Consider the following 16,917-nt stretch of genomic DNA (forward strand, 5'->3'; position numbering starts at 1 on the left):
GATCTAGACTGACACCATTGCCTCTCTCTGATGTGGGGGCTTTTGGACTCAGACTTACACCATCGGCTCCCCTGGTTCTCAGGCCTTCAGACTCAAACTGAATTACACAATTGCTTTTCCTGCTTTTCCAGCCTTCAAACAGTAAATCATGGGAATTTTTGGCCACCATTATTGGATAAGCCAATTTCTTTTAAAAAAATTTTTTTTAACGTTTATTTATTTTTGAGAGAGAGAGACAGAGCACGAGTTGGGGAGGGGCAGAGAGAGAGGAAGATACAGAATCCAAAGCAGGCTCCAGGCTCTGAGCTGTCAGCACATAGCCCGATGCAGGGCTATAACTCACAAACTGGGAGATCATGACCTGAGCCGAAGCCGGATGCTTAACTAACCGAGCCACCCAGGTGCCCCAAGGATAAGCCAATTCCTATAAATAAATCTTCTTCTCCCTCCCTGTCTCTCTCCTTTTCATTCTGTTTACTTTCAGACAATTCTGACCAATACAATGAGACTCATTACAGTGTTCCTGGAGAGTTATTAATTTGGACTCAATTAAGATCACAAACACACGCGCTCTCATGTAACTTTAATTTTACTCCAGGCCTTTGAGTGAAGTTTTGTTACTCACCTCACTGCATGTATTTGAACTTATTGTAAATGTTGTAGACCTACAGCTATTTTCAGAAGTTAGGTGTCGAATCTGTTATAATATCTTTGACTGTCCAGAAAATACCCGACTCCGTGGCCTTATGAAGACATGCTCGCTCCTCTGTCTGCGAGTTTAGAGGAAGTACAGGCCTTTGTCATTGACTAAATCCAGTGCCTAAGACTCCATTTCTTTCTTATCCTACTTTTTGTCACTTTGTGTTATCATCCTGTTCCATGCTTTACATCTGCCGATTATGTAAGGAAACTTGTTTTAAAATTTTTTAACGTATTTTATTTCTGAGAGAGAGAGACAGCGTGAGCAGGGGAGGGTCAGAGAGAGAGGGAGTCACAGACTGAAACAGGCTCCAGGCTCCGAGCTGGCAGTCAGCACAGAGCCCGACGCGGGGCTCGAACCCACGAACCGCGAGATCATGACCTAAGCGAAAGTCGGTCGCTTAACCGACTAAGCCACCCAGGCGCCCCTGTGTAAGGAAATTTTTGCCCAACTATTTTAAGCAAGACTACTGAGATTCTCCTTAATCTGACCACTTAATTCACACGTCTACATCTAGATCAGAGCTGGCCAAAGGAAGGCCATTAAACCACATTAGATCCGTCCTTGTAGATAAGTGAGATTATCTTCCTCTGTTACATGTACTGCCTGGGAAATTAGTGTGTACCTTTAGCAAGGGAGAAGGTAGTTGGAGTAAATGGTTACTGGGGAGATACCCAATACATCAGGTATAGTTTAGGCCAACACACGTCTGTTACATCAAATTGTACAATGTACCATCTACCAAGGAACACGTGAGTTTGTTTTATGAGGTTCTGGAGAAGACTCAGGTTATACCTGCTTTATGTATTTTCTCATGCCAATAATATCATACTAGCAATAAGTCATTACCCATGTCTGTGGATAAAATGGACAGTGCTGACTACATTTGGTTTTCTGGACAACACCATAGCCTCTTGCAGTAGTTACTTTAGAAAATGAGCTGTATGGAGTGGCTGAGGCCATTTTAGAACTGGCATAAGTTCCTTAGGCCAGTTTAAGCCTGTCATGCTCCCTCTTCCTGTGCTAGAAGCCTTAGAAGCCTCATATTGAGATATTCCATCACTAGGTGATAGAGCTTCCATTAACCTAAATCGGGTGACAATATTAGAACAAAAGGCTCTGCTCTCTCTGATGGGACAGCATAGGATAGAAATAAACTTTGCTTCTGTTCATCCATGAGATTTCCAGGTCATATTACCACAACATAACCTAGTCTATCATGATCAGGTATTATGTCATTATTATATCATATATGGGATTATCTGAGCATTATTACAACTTTCAAGTGTTTTAATCTCATGTTTATAAGGTAATATTTATATTGGCAGGTGTTTTTTCTTACAGGTTTTTTTTTAATTTATTTTTGAGACAGAGAGAGACAGAGCATGAGCGCGTGAGGGGCAGAGAGAGAGGGAGACACTCTGAAACAGGCTCCAGGCTCTGAGCTGCCAGCACAGAACCCGATGTGGGACTCAAACCCAAGAACCGCGAGATCATGACCTGAGCCAAAGTTGGATGCTTAACTGACTGAGACACCCAGGTGCCCCAATATATTGGCAGGTGTTAACTGTGGACTTATTGAAACATTTTCTTCTTACGGTCCATCTTTGTCTCTTTAGAGCTATAAATTAGTACATAAAACATGCTTTCCTTACTCAGCCTTCCCATTGCAGCTAGAGTTTAACAACAAAAGTATGTTACTTTTAAGAGTAAAATTTTTAAGCTTTTAAGTAGGAATTTCATTATTAAAGGTTCAAGTAACTACTCTACAAGAGTCCACTTAAGAGCACAAATGAGCTACATTGAAAATACTGCTTTGTTGCCACTAAGCTGAGAATATATAATAATGTTTTACGTTATAGTGCTTTCATATTTTCAGACTTTTTTTAGTGTGGTTTATCTCTTTTTCTCTTCACTTTGATTTAATGAGGTATTACAAGACGAGTATAATTGCAGGTGAGAGATGAGTAAACTCAAGGTCAGACTTAACCAAGGTCTAATCCATGGCTAAAACAAAATTTATAGACCTTCAAATCAGTGGTATTTATATTATGCCACATGTCAAAACCGCTTCTCTAAATAAATGTAATAGTCATGTTTTCTTTGATTTTCCAAAAAGATGAGGCAATAATGAGTCCTAGTTTTAGCGGTAGAAACTAATTTACTGTATTTTGCCTTAAGCTAATTGGTTAGAACTGAAAGTTTACTTTATGCTTGCCAACTAACACAAGAATGACTGAAAATTCTCTTATTTGTGCCATTTAGTAAGTAATCTCCAAATGTAAAACTATGTAACTCTGAAAATTAGCATGGGCACGTTTTATTATACAAGACCTAATTATAAAAAGCACTTATTTTCCAACTGGAAATCTAACTTTACAGTGAACATACTTTGGAACCTGGCAAGGCAGTTAGCCTAGTGGATTAGATGCTGTGCCAGGGGGTCCCCAAGTCCACCCTCAGGCTCTGTGAGTCACTAGAAGGACTCAGAAAGGCTGTTATATGCAGTGGAGTTCGTTACAGTATGAGGATACAGATTAAAATCAGCAAAGGAAAAAGGAGCAGAGGGAAAGGCCCAGGAGTCACCAGGTACAAGTTTTCAGGAGTTCCCTCCAAGTGGGGTCTCACAGGGACATGCTTATTTTCCCAGTAATGATGAGTGACGACACGCACAAAGTGTTGCGAACCATGGAGGCTCATTTAAGCCTTGATGTCCGGGGTCTTTATTGGGGGTCAGTCATGTGGATGTGCAGCCCAGTGACTGACCACAACTCAGACTCCTGTCCTTCCCTGTGCCCATCCCCTGCCTGAACAAAACAGACATTCACTATAAAAACAGCCATAGCCCAAGGCCTCAGGCATACAAACACCCTTAGGTAAGCTATTCCAAGGGCTCTGGCCATCTCCCAGGAACTGGTCCAGGGCAGTCCTAAAGACTGGCTTTTCTTTGGAATGGGCAGGATTTGAGCAACTCAGGCCTGCACAAAATAGTGAATGCTTATGTCCCTAGATAGAGAATGGGACCTGAAATTAGATCAAAGCAATTCTACCGTATGACCAATAACAAATCCTTTATGATCCTTAAGCCTCAACTTTGTGATCTTTAAAATGGAGTAAATAACATAAAAAATCATAATGATAGCATTGGAGTATAATAAAAAACAAGTAAAGGAATAGACATAAGTAAGTTTTATACTTATACTTTAGTCAGGTGACTATGGAGAGTAGGGGCTAGAAATCTTGTAAACACGTGATAGTATCAATATTTTGTGCATTTGTCTATTCATTCAGTGAACACGAATCGAATGCCTAGAATTTGCTGAGACTAGGAGAGAACAAAATATTAAACCATACTAACATGTTTCTTCTCTCACAAAATTTATCATATACTAATAAAGGGGAGAGAGAAAAGTGAAAAGACCTGGGAACATTGTGGTAAAGATGGAGACGGGTCTGGTAGGAGCCGTGATGGGGGCAGCTTAGATGAAAAGTGTGACAGTTTAGTGGTATTCACTAATTACTGCAGTAATTTGAATCATTCTAGTCAAGGGACAGTGAGCAGAAAGTGCCTGGATCCCCTTTGACCAGAGGCTTTAATAGCAGGTGTGTGTTCGCCAGGCTCTCGGATCACTGCATGGAGAGCAGCCTTTCTGATTTCGACTTCTGCATGCGTGAGGAATAAATGTATTGTTAGGATTATGAAATTTAATGGTCAGACTTTTATTGCAGCCTAGTCTACCTTACTTGACTAATAGGGTACCTAACCCAGACTTAGGAGTGAAGAAGAACCAGAGTGAAAGAATATCAGGGAATTAAAATCATTCAATGAGGCTAGATTAAAGAGTGCTTTAAGGGCAATGAGAAATATTAGGATGAAAGGTAGTTATGGGCCAAGCTTTGAAAAGCCTTGTAAACCATCTTAAGGAATTGGAAAAATGGCAAAGAGCCACTAAACATTTTATGCTAGGGGCGCCTAGATGGCTTAGTCATTTTGGCGGCCCTGATTTCTTGATTTAGGCTCAGGTCATGATCTCACAGTCATGAGATTGAACCCCCTGTTGGGCTCCATGCTGAGTGTGGAGCCTCTTTGGATTCATTCTGTCTCTCTCTCCCTCTCTCTCTCTCTGCCCCTCTTCCCTCAAAATAAAGAAATAAACATTTAAAAAGAAAAGTTTAAGCTAGCATGACAATCAGGTCACATTTGTGTTTTATTTAAAAACAAGTTTTTTTAATGTTTTTATTTATTTGTTAGAGAGAGAGAAAGAGAGAGCATAAGCAGGGGAGGGTCAGAGAGAGAGGGAGATACAGAATCTGAAGCTGGCTCAGGGCCCTGAGCTAGCTGTCAGCACAGACCTCGATGCAGGGCTTGAACCCACGAACTGTGAGATCATGACCTGAGCCGAAGTCGGACACTTAACTGACTGAGTCACCCAGGCCCCCCACATTTGTATTTTAGAATGATACCCTTGCTGCAGGATAAAGAATAGATTCAAGTAGGCCAAAGTCTGCAGTGAGAAGCCTCATTACAGAGGCTAGTGCAGTAAGCCCCAAGAAAGCTATCCTGAACTGAAGAGGAGACTGGGGGTGAAGTGTGGGGGGGGGGGGAGGAGAAGAATATAAATAAATCTTTCACAGGCTTTGGGGGGGATTCTAGCAATGTATTCGAATAATTCAGTGTTTTTGTAACATTTGCGAACATAAGAGATTTTAGTCCCAATCAGCTGACTCTCTCCACTTACACTTCTCCTCTGTTACTCTTCTCCCTCTTGTTGAATGGCTTTGTAGAAGCTGTGAACATATTAGGATTCAGTTAGGGGAAGTTAAGGTGGGGATACATTTAGTTTGGGTTTAGTGTGATCTAATTATGTAGCCTGCAGCCACTTCCATGTATAGTTAGTTATTCCCTATATATTTCATATATAGTTTAGCTAGTCCCATGTAGGAATGGCTTCCAGGAAAATTCATATTCCTGTGTCAGTTCACCCCGTGAAACACGAAGATGCAGCACCAGAGGTCATAATGTCTTATGGGTTTATCCTATGGAACCCTGTAGAAAAATTCTTTATGTATATAATTAAGGCCACAAAATCTTTGCCATACTTCCATCAAGTTTGGGTCTATTTTCCTTTCCCTTTGAATGTGGCCTGGCCTGTGATGGGTTTGCCCAGTAAGTTCTATGGAGATGATACTGTGCCAGTTCTGAGTCCCATCTTTGAGAAGATTATTAGGGTTTGCCTTGCTTTTATTTTTTTTTTTAATTTTTATGTTTTTTATTTATTTCTGAGAGAGAGAGACAGCATGAGCAGGGGAGGGTCAGAGAGAGAGGCAGACACAGAATCCAAAGCAGGTTCCAGGCTCTGAGCTGGCAGTCAGCACAGAGCCCGACGCGGGGCTCGAACCCTTGAACCGCGAGATCATGACCTGAGCTGAAGTCGGACGCTTAACCGACTGAGCCACCCAGGCGCCCCATGGGTCCGGCGCCCCATGGGTCCGCCTTGCTTTTAGAGACTGAGCCACGTATGTAGTAAATTCATGGATACTGCATGAAGAGGCCTTGAGATGACATGGAGAAGGGACGTCTCAGATGAACCCCAGCATGTGAGCATGGACCCTCCAGACCAGCGTGGCTGCTAACGGAGTATCACTAAACAGCCGTGTCAGTACTGTATGGAACAGAAGAATTGGCGAGCCAGCCTCTGCTCAAATTCTTGATCTATACGATTGTGAGATATAATAAAATGGTTATTGTTTTAGCTATTAAATTTAGGGGTAATATGGTATGTAGAAATAGAAAATGATTAGGGGTTTCCCCCAAATTTATATAGCATTACCAATAATGAACCAATAATGTAAGTTGTAAAGCAGAAGACGTTAATCTAAATTATTTATAATAAAAAATAATTTCATTCAACCATGCTAGACGAAAGACTTATGCTTCTATCCTTTATGTGGAAAATACCACAAAGTGGTTGTCATATAAAAAAGAAATCAAAGAGTGAGAAGACAAAAGAGTAGGAGAAATGTATTATAGAGTTAAGTAAGGAGGTTAATAAAGATAATATGAGTTTTTTGCATTTTGCAAGGTTTGTAGTGTTTATCATTTATTTAAAAATTATAATTTGTTGTGTTTTCTTTTTCCATTTTAGACAATTATTTTTTTGTACATAAGTGTATTATTTTTTTAAATTTTATTTTTGTCCTCCAGTATTCTTTTTCTTTAAAAAAAATTTTTTTTACATTTATTTATTTTTGAGAAACAGAGAGAGACAGAGCAAAAGTGGGGAAGGGGCAGAGAGAGAGAGAGGGAGACACAGAATCCAAAGCAGGCTCCAGGCTCTGAGCTGGCAGTCAGCACAGAGCCCGACGCGGGGCTCGAACCCATGAACTGCGAGATCAAGACCTAAGCGAAAGTCGGACGCTTAACCGACTAAGCCACCCAGGCTCCCCTAGTATTCTTTTTCTTAAAGAGCTCCTCCAAGTTTTCAGAACACTCCGGTCAAAGGGAAGATCTTACAAGCTTCCAAAGAGAGAAAAAAAATACAGATTCCCATAAGCAAAGTATCAGGAATCAGAAAGACTGGATTTTTTAAAAGCACTGCAAGATAAAATTTATTAGAAAAAGACCTTCAAACTTATAAAGAGAAACAAATTCCAACCTAGAATTCAATACACTAGGAGCCATTAATAAGATGAGAAAGAAGAATGAAAATACATGGTCTCAAAAAATTTACCATGCTCCCTATTTCAAGAAAATTTTAAATGTGCCAGTATATTTAAACTTGTGTAAACAGGGTATGACTTAACTCTGTCACACTTTTATTTCCAAAAACTAGGTCTCTTTTCCCTAAATAGTACCTGGTAGACTGTGCCAAAAATATCATGAAGACACAATTTGCACTTTATGGTGGCAACAGCTAATCTACAAAACCCTCTGATGTGAAATGACAAAGGTCACCTTATCAGCTACATTTCCTAAAAAAAAACAGCGTTCAAAAGAAAAATTTGTGCAAGAAACTAAGTTTGAAAATACACTGATGATTTCACTATGTTTTTCTAAAATAACAATAACATTGTTTGTATAATATAAAATCTCAGATTACTCGCACTGCAGGTTCTAAGTTTCTTCCCCTCCTTCACTCTTTCCCAGAGTGATCAGAAAGGGATCCTCTAGGGTCATGACTGACACCCTGAGTGTCCCGCTTCACCCTTTTCCAGGCAGTTTCCACACATATCTCCCCAACACATGACTATCCTGACCTTTATGTTTCTCCACTCCTTTTTTTTACTTATAGTACGACTCTTTAGCATTCATCTCTAAATACTACATTAAAATTGTTGTTCTTGGGGTGCCTGGGTGGTTCAGTTGATTAAGCATCCAACTTCGGCTCAGGTCATGATCTCACAGTTCGTGGGTTCAAGCCGCACATCGCTGTGCTGACAGCTCAGAGCCTGGAGCCTGTTTCAGATTCTGTGTCTCCCTCTCTCTCTGCCCCTTCCCACCTCAAGTTCTGTCGCTTTCTGTCTCAAAAATAAATCAACATTAAAAAAGAAGTTAAAAAAAATTGCTGTTCTTGAGTTCGATATAAATAGAAGCACGCACTATACATTCTTGTATTTCTGGTTTCTTTTAACTCAGCGTTTGTAACTTGCATCCATATTGTGGAGGTAGCTGTAGTTTGGGTTGGTTTCCATTCTGTGAGCATACCAGGATTTCAGTATCTATTTCCAGTACTGATGGATATCGGAGTTGTTTTCAGCTTGAATGATTTTAGTGTGCCAGGACCTGCATTATACTATATCAGTCTTATTTTAGAACTCATAAACTGTTTATAGGTAAGAGTCAGAAAGATACTTCGAACAAAATTTAAGAACATTTGGTCACCCTTATAAATGTCAGGTTTCCTTCCATTTTCTCAAACACAATGACAGCTTATTTAAATAAATTCAGTTGAGCCCTATAATTGCACTGTTTCCTATTCATTTTTTACCTATCGTTCTCTGATATATGTGTATTAACTGAGACAGTATTATTATTAGCTTTCACGTATAAAAATTATGTCTTTACTGAAGTAGCCACTGAACTAAATAAATACAATACATACTGATCTACACTACTCAAAATGGAAACAGATTCAAGCCTTAGAATCAATAGAGTAGATTTCCAGAAGGTTCTTTCGGGTGTGATGGAACCTTAAAAATATCATCAATTTACTTCAAATTGTATTCTCATTGGTACATCATTAATATAGCATATGCAAAAAAAATTGGAAAGGAGGTTGTGGAGAAAACAGAGGCAAGGGTAAGCAGATTATCCCATCCTTAAAGCTGATTGCCCCCTTCCCCCTTATTAAAGGTAGCTGATCAGTAGTCTGCTTGGATTTGTCTGGCCATGAAGTTAGATTTGTCTGTTAGGCCCTGGAATTGTATGCAATGCTGTAATAGCTGAATATGGTACTACAAATAGTCAGAGAAATTCAGACTGAGATTTTAGTGCCATAGCATATGACGAGATAGTCACATATATGCATACATTTTAATCCCATTGACATTACATAGAAGGAAAAAAGAAGTCAATAAAAGCAAGAAAAACTTTAAGTTTAATTTGTGGTTGGAAGAAAAACATTTTCTGAAAATGAATTATCATTTGAAGTCCTTTGGCATTAATATTGAAACATTCTGCATACCAAAAAGGAGACAATATTATTGTAGGATGGAAGAATATAATGCATTCAAGTGCTAAAATCTGGCAAAACAGCCGAAGAGATAGATTTGGGAGGAGAGAAGTAGCAATTGATCAGCTGCTTTGTCTTATTCTTGGCCAAGAAACTCCCTTCTTATGCATCAATGGATCCAAAAGATTGCAAATCATTTCAAAGGGAAGATTATCTACAGTTCTTTCTTTTATTTGTCCATGAGACAGAAGAATGTCAGAGGAATAATGGACCAAAAAAAATGTAATAAAAAATGTATTTGTCTTTAGAAATCATTTAGCTGGATAGATTTTATTTAAAACCATTGACAGACATTTTAAGAACCGGGATTTTTTTTTTTTTTTTTTTTTTTTTACAAATAGTTTATTGTCAAATTAGTTTCCACATAACACCCAGTGCTCTTCCCCACAAGTGTCCTCCTCCATGCCCATCCCCCCCACCCCCCCACATCCATCAGTCCTCAGTTTTTGTCAGCATTCAAGAGTCTCTCATGGTTTGCCTCTCTCCCTTTCCCCCACCATTTCCCCCTTTCTTCTCCCCCTTGTTCCTCAGTTAAGTTCCTCCTAATCCTCCTATACGTGCAAACATATGGTATTTGTCCTTCTCTGCCTGACTTATTTCACTCAGCATAACACCCTCAAGGTCCATCCATGTTGCTACACATGGCCAGATTTCATTGTTTCTCATTGCCATGTAGTATTCCATGGTATAGATAAACCACATCTTTTTGATCCATTCGTCCGATGATGGACACTTAGTCTCTTTCCATGTTTTAGCTATTGTGGAGAGTGCTGCTATGAACATTGGGGTACATGTGCTCCTATGCCTCAGCATTTCTGTATCCCTTGGGTAAATTCCTAGCAGTGCTATTGCTGGGTCATAGGGGAGTTCTAGTGTTAGTTTTCGTAGGAACCTCCACACTGTTTTCCAAAGGGGCTGTACCAGTTTACATTCCCACCAACAGTGCAGGAGGGTGCCCGTTTCTCCACATCCTCACCAGCATCTAGAGAAGAACCGGGATTTAATTTATTTAGTAGTATTTTATTGGATAAGGAAATATACTGGGGTTTAGCCATAGCAAGGTGTACTGTAGTTGAAGTAATTTAAAATCGCTATATCGCTGATATTTTATGTGACTATAAAATGTGCATGAACAATTTCATATTCATGTTTCTAAGAAACCTAAAAAGGTTTTTGGTAGAGTAGCTAACAATCTTGTACAAAAGCTTAGGAGTCATTCTGCTTAAGATTTATTGAAGACAATGAAATCCTTACATTGAATTATTGAAAAAAAAATGTTGAGGGGCGCCCGGGTGGCTCAGTTGGTTAAGCGTCCAACTTCTGCTCAGGTCATGGTCTCACAGTTTATGAATTCCAGCCCCGCATCAGGCTCTGTGCTGTCAGTTCAGAGCCTGGAGCCTGCTTCAGATTCTGTGTCCCCCACTCATTTCTGTCTCTCGCCCACAAACACTGTCTCTCTTTCTCTCTCAAAAGTAAATAAACATTTAAAAAAATTATTAAAAATGTTGACCTTAAGCTTGAATGGCAAAAAATAATACAAAATTAAGGGGCACCTGGGTGGCTCAGTTGCTCGAGCATCTGACTCTTAATTTCAGCTCAGGTCATGATTTTGGGGTCCTGGGATGGAGCCCCATAATCAGCCTCTGTGCCGAGCATGGAGCTTGCTTAAGATTTTCTGTTGATCTCTTCTTCTGCCCCTCTCCCCTGCTTGTGTACTCTCTCACTCAAAAATTTAAAAAAAAATTTTTTTTAGCATTTATTTATTTTTGAGAGACAGAGAGACAAAGTGTGAGCAGGGGAGGGCAGACAGAGAGGGAGACACAGAATCTGAAGCAGGCTCCAGGCTCTGAGCTGTGAGCCCAGAGTCCCAAGTGGGGCTCGAACTCACTAACCATGAGATCATGACCTGAGCCTAAGTCGACTGCTTAACCAACTGAGCCACCCAGGTGCCCCTCCAAAACATATATTAAAATAAACAAGTTAGGATAATATCAAGCTAAATCTAAACTATGAAGAATTTAAATTCATTTATTTTTGAAATATTTTTATTTTAAATTTTTATTTAAAAAAAATTTTAAAGAAATTATTCTCTTTAAATTTTTTAAATCTTTTCTTAAATGTTTATTTTTGAGATAGAGACACAGAGCATGAGCAGGGGAGGGGCACAGAGAGAGGGAGACACAGGATCAGAAGCAGGCTCCAGGCTCTGAGCTGTCAGTACAGAGTCCAATGTGGGGCTCAAACTCATGAACCGTGAGATCATGACCTGAGCCAAAGTCGGACACCTAACCAACTGAGCCACTCAGGTGCCCTCCACACCAATATTTTTCAAACAGACTCTTTTTAATTTTTAAGTGAACTATACACACAATATAGGGCTCAAAAGGACAATCCCAAGATCAAGAGTCACATGCTCTACTGACTGAGCCAGCCAGGAACCCCCACAAAGAGTTTTTAAATGCTTGTTAAAGCTTAAAATGGATTACCCAGGCGAGGTTAGAGAATTTCCTTCCCTGATAAAACTATGAGGACTGAAAAATTCAAAGACTGTTTGAACTATGACTAGGGAAGTATTTTTAGGGGAAAATGTACTTAGAATTATTTTTCAGGAACATGGCCCTCTCAGATCTATTGCGGAGAGCGTGCCTGAAGCCAGTCCCAATGTTGTACTCTCATATCCATCACTGCATTTATGCTGCTGTTTCCAGTCAGGGACTGAGTGTGGTAGGGATACTGAGGCACTTGCATTAAAGGTGAGTGTGCTAGACTCTTTGGACATGTGACTCAAAGACTCTTTGCTGGCCTTACTAAATCTTCTTAAAACTGCCCCAAAGTCTAACGCCTGCCTTTTTGCCTCCTTCTTTCTTCTTGCCTTTTGGCTCCCTCTCTTCCTCCTTCTCTCCCTTCTTTCCTTCCCTCTTTACTTTCACAGAGGCCAGACCTCTGTTATGTTCTTTCAGTGCCCACAGCCTCCTGTAGCTCCTGGGAGACCTACACAGATGTGTCTTCCACTAAATCTCTTGCCCATCTAATGCAGTCTTGGTGTCTGCTTCTCAGAGGATTGGGACTAATGCACAAGAATGCGGTTTCCTTGGCTCCAAAAGAGGAAGAAAAAAAGAGAAAGAAAGAAAGAAAGAAAGGAAGGAAGAAGGAAGGAAAAGGAAGGAAGGAAGGAAGGAAGGAAGGAAGAAAGGAAGGAAGGAAGGAAGGAAGGAAGGAAGGAAGGAAGGAAGAAAGGAAGGAAGGAAGGAAGGAAGAATTAAAACAAAGAAAGAGAGGAGTATAGCAATCTCCTAACTTGTTAAAAATTCATTTCATATTCAAGGGCCAAGAATTATATGTAAAACTGATTAAATTTAGTTCAGCTTTGTCCTTTCCATTTAAAAACTATTATGAGAAAGACAGATATCATATGTTTTTACTCATATGTGGAACTTGAGACCATGGGGGAAGGGAAGAGGAAAAAATAGTTATAAGCAGTGAGGGAGGGAAGCAAACTAGAAGAGACTCAAATACAGAGAACAAACTAAGGGTTCATGGGAAGAGGGTCAGGGGAGAGGGGGAAATGTGTGATGGGCATTGAGGAGGGCACTTATAGGGATGAGCACTTATTGGGTGTTGTATGTAAGTGATGAATCGTGTGAATCTACCCTGAGAACCAGAGCGTACTGTATAAAGTGTATGTTAGCCAACGTGACAATAAATTATATTTAAAAAAAGAAAATAAAATATGTAATAATAAAAAACCCAAACATAACAAAACCAAACAAAATTAAAATCAATTAAATTTGCATAACAAAAAATAACATAAAAACTGTTAAAAACAGTTTGTTTAGGAGACACAATTTAAAAAAATATATTTTTAATGTTTATTTATTTTTGAGAGAGGGTGAGAAAGAGACAGAGCACAAGTGGTGGAGGGGCAGAGAGAGAAATGGAGACACAGAATCCGAAGCTGGCTCCAGGTTCTGAGCTGTCAGTACAGAGTCAGATGCTGGGCTTGAACTAAACGACCGTGAGATCATGACCTGAGCCAAAGTCAAGTGCTTAACCAACTGAGCCACCCAGGCGCCCCAGGAGATTCAGTTTTTAAAAGAAAGTAAGTTTCTGTTATCCATTTTATTGCTTTTATGGCCAAAGACAAATTTATTGTATAAATATAAAACTTCCTCTTCCTCTTAATAAAATACAGTTTCTTAACATAGTCTCCATTGAAACTCTCGGAGAACTATAGTCCAATGTTCTGTTCTATTTCTCACATGAAAAAAGGCAATTTGTCAACAAAGGGGTGATATGGAGGCATAACATGGAAAAATGCATTGCTTTCGGCAGATTTTATTTTCCAAAGACACACTGCCGTGTTTCCCGTGTATGTGCTCCTCTGCAATGTAACCCTGCACCACCATAATAGGAGGAGGTCTATGTCCCCCTCACCTTGAATCCAGGCAGGCTCATGCTCCTTTGCTCAGTAGGGAATGGTAGAAGTGACCATTCTTGGATCTGTGAGTTGATATCTCTCACTAACTTTGGAAAATTCCTGACCATTATTCTCTTTATATATGCCTTTTGTCCCATTTTCTTTGTCTTCTCCTTCTGGAACTGCACACACTATTCTATTTTCTTCCATAGATATCAGACATTCTGATCCATTTTTTCACTCTTTTTATCTTTGTGTTTCAGTTAGAATAATTTCTATTGATCTTTCTTTCAGTTGAATTTTTTCTTCTGTTTTATCCAGTGTTTTTAAATCACATTAAATTTTTTTCTTTTTAACATTTTTTAAATGTTTTATTTAGTTTTGAGACAGAGAGAGAGAGAGCGTGAGTGAGGGAGGGGCAGAGAGATGGAGACACAGAATCTGAAGCAAGCTCCAGTCCTGAGCTGTCAGCACAGAGCCTGACATGGGGCTTGAATTCAATAACTGCTAGATCATGACCTGAGCCAAAGTTGGATGCTTAACCAACTGAGCCACCCAGGTACCCCTAAAATTTTTTTTTCTGATTGTAATTCTCATTGTATTTGCATTTTTCCCCAATAATCTTGATCTCTCTGCTTAAATTCCCCATATGTTCCTATATGTTTTCCACTGAATCCTTTAACATATTTATCACATTGAGTTTTCAGGACCTGTCTGATAATTCGAACATCAGGATCATCTCTGGGTCTGATTCTAGTGATCATTTCTTCTTCTGACCAAAAGCCAAATTTTTTTGATTATCCACACCTTTCATAATTTTTGATTGTGTGTCAAAGAGTATATATAAAAGAACTATTGAGAATGAGTTAAATATTTACCCCCAGAAAATGATGCATGCTTTATTCTATCAGGCTGCTATGCTGGGTGCCTAATTCGGTCTAAATTACAGTTGAACCCGGTCAGGATTTGTTACAGGTTAAGTTAGATTCAATCAGCATTGGCTTCAAATATTTTGAGGGCATGATCAAGACTTTTTTTCTAAAGGAAGGAGGTCTGTATAGAGAGCTCTTTGTACTTTATGATCAGTCACCAGCTTTCCAAGCCTTGGAAGGTCTCTGTGTTTTATTACCTGGCTGTTACCATTTTGTCTGCTGGGGAGTGGTGTTTGTTTTCCAGTCATGTTCTTAGCTTTGGATCATGTCTTTGTGAGATCTCTCCTTAACCTGCTGTCCTATCTTGGATGTGGAGGATTCTAATGGTATATCATAGGGGGAATCTTTCTCTTCTATTCCCTTAGCCTTGAGCAGCCAATGCCTTGGATTAGGTAAAGAGTCAGATTGCTATGTAGGGCTCTTTCCCATCTTTCTCATCCTGATCCTAGCCATTAACCACTTTTTTGTATTTGGGGAAGATCCGTGAATTTTGAGATAGTTGGGGATGGAGCACTCTCCTCTGACCACAGATTTTGAAACTTGTAACCCTTGTACTAAGTGAAGGATCGTGGGTTAAATCTGGCAAGTAATTGTAGACTCACTCCATGGCTGGGGCCCCCGGATTATACACTGTCACACTAGTTCACACGTGGGCATTAAGATATGGTTAAAAGATCACCTAGGTTCTCTTAGTCCCTCTTTATGCAGTCTTCTTTCTACAGCCAATCCATACAAGATAATAGCAACTGTGAACTTTTATTTCTAAGAATGTCTTATTACTTCCTGGATTTTAGTTCTTTTAGATGTCTTTTAGGTCTTCAATTCTCTGACAGGTCTTTTGTTTTTTTTTTTTTTTGTTTTAACTATGAATTTGTAACATATCTGGCTCATTCTTGTTAGGATGGACATAAATGGTCTTTTATAAATTCTAAGGAGAAATTAATTATGATCCTTTCCTCAAACACACACACCCCCATTTGCAGTAGTTACTTGGTTTTCTCTGTTAAACCCCATAAATCCTATGAGGCAAGGCTTCTAGCAATACAGCTGTTGCCTGGCTTCTGTAACTGTTCCTAAATTGCCCTTAAGATTTTAGGAAAATCATAACTACCTGTTCTTGCTAGATCTGAGCTGCTCCACTATTTCTTGGCTTCCTTTGACTTTGTCCACACTTTATTTTTTATTTTTATTTTTTATTTTTTATTTTTTATTTCTACGAGAGAGAGAGAGACAGCATGAGCAGGGGAGGGTCAGAGAGAGAGGGAGTCACAGACTGAAACAGGCTCCAGGCTCCGAGCTGGCAGTCAGCACAGAGCCCGACGCGGGGCTCGAACCCACGAACCGCGAGATCGTGACCTAAGCGAAAGTCGGACGCTTAACCGACTAAGCCACCCAGGCGCCCCTGTCCACACTTTAAAAAATAGACTCTTTATTAAACTCTTTTCAATTATTCTATTTAAATGAACCATATCCTTCCTGCTGAACCCCTAACCAATAGGTGGCATTTCTTTGAGATAAAGAAAGAGATTCAGCCCACAAGGAAATAGTAGAAGATACTATGACGAAGAAGACAAGGAAAGTGTTGCCATGATTGGGAGAGCAATGAGGTGGTAGCAATACTGGTGGCCTCCAGGAATGAGAAGAGGAAGAACAGATCTCCCTGCTAGGACCTCTGTAGAAGCCTCTGGCTTTTAAAATGGAAAGCTGAGCAGCACTGTATTGTTTGGGTTGGACAGTCATTTTCCAGAGTGATTTTTTGAATACTTCTGGGTATACAGAAAAGATTAATGTGGAATACAAAAGCTGAAGAATCAATGGAGCCTTCTTGGTGTGGTGGGATTTGGGGAGGTAAGGAGAGGTTAGAAGGCACAGCAGAAATTTCTGAGAACAGGGGCGCCTGGGTGGCTTAGTCAGTTAAACGTCCGACTTTCGCTTAGCTCATGATCTCGTGGTTCGTGGGTTCGAGCCCCGCGTCGGGCTCTGTGCTGACTGCCAGCTCAGAGCCTGGAGCCTATTTCGGAGTCTGTGTCTCCCTCTCTCTCTGACCGTCCCCTGCTCACGCTGTCTCTCTCTCTCTCTCTCCTAGAAATAAATAAAAATATTAAAAAAAAAATGCGATCTAACTAAATGTGGATA

Source organism: Hyaena hyaena, unplaced genomic scaffold (assembly GCF_003009895.1).
Source record: "Hyaena hyaena isolate Hyena2069 unplaced genomic scaffold, ASM300989v1 scaffold_827, whole genome shotgun sequence".
NCBI lineage: Eukaryota > Metazoa > Chordata > Mammalia > Carnivora > Hyaenidae > Hyaena > Hyaena hyaena.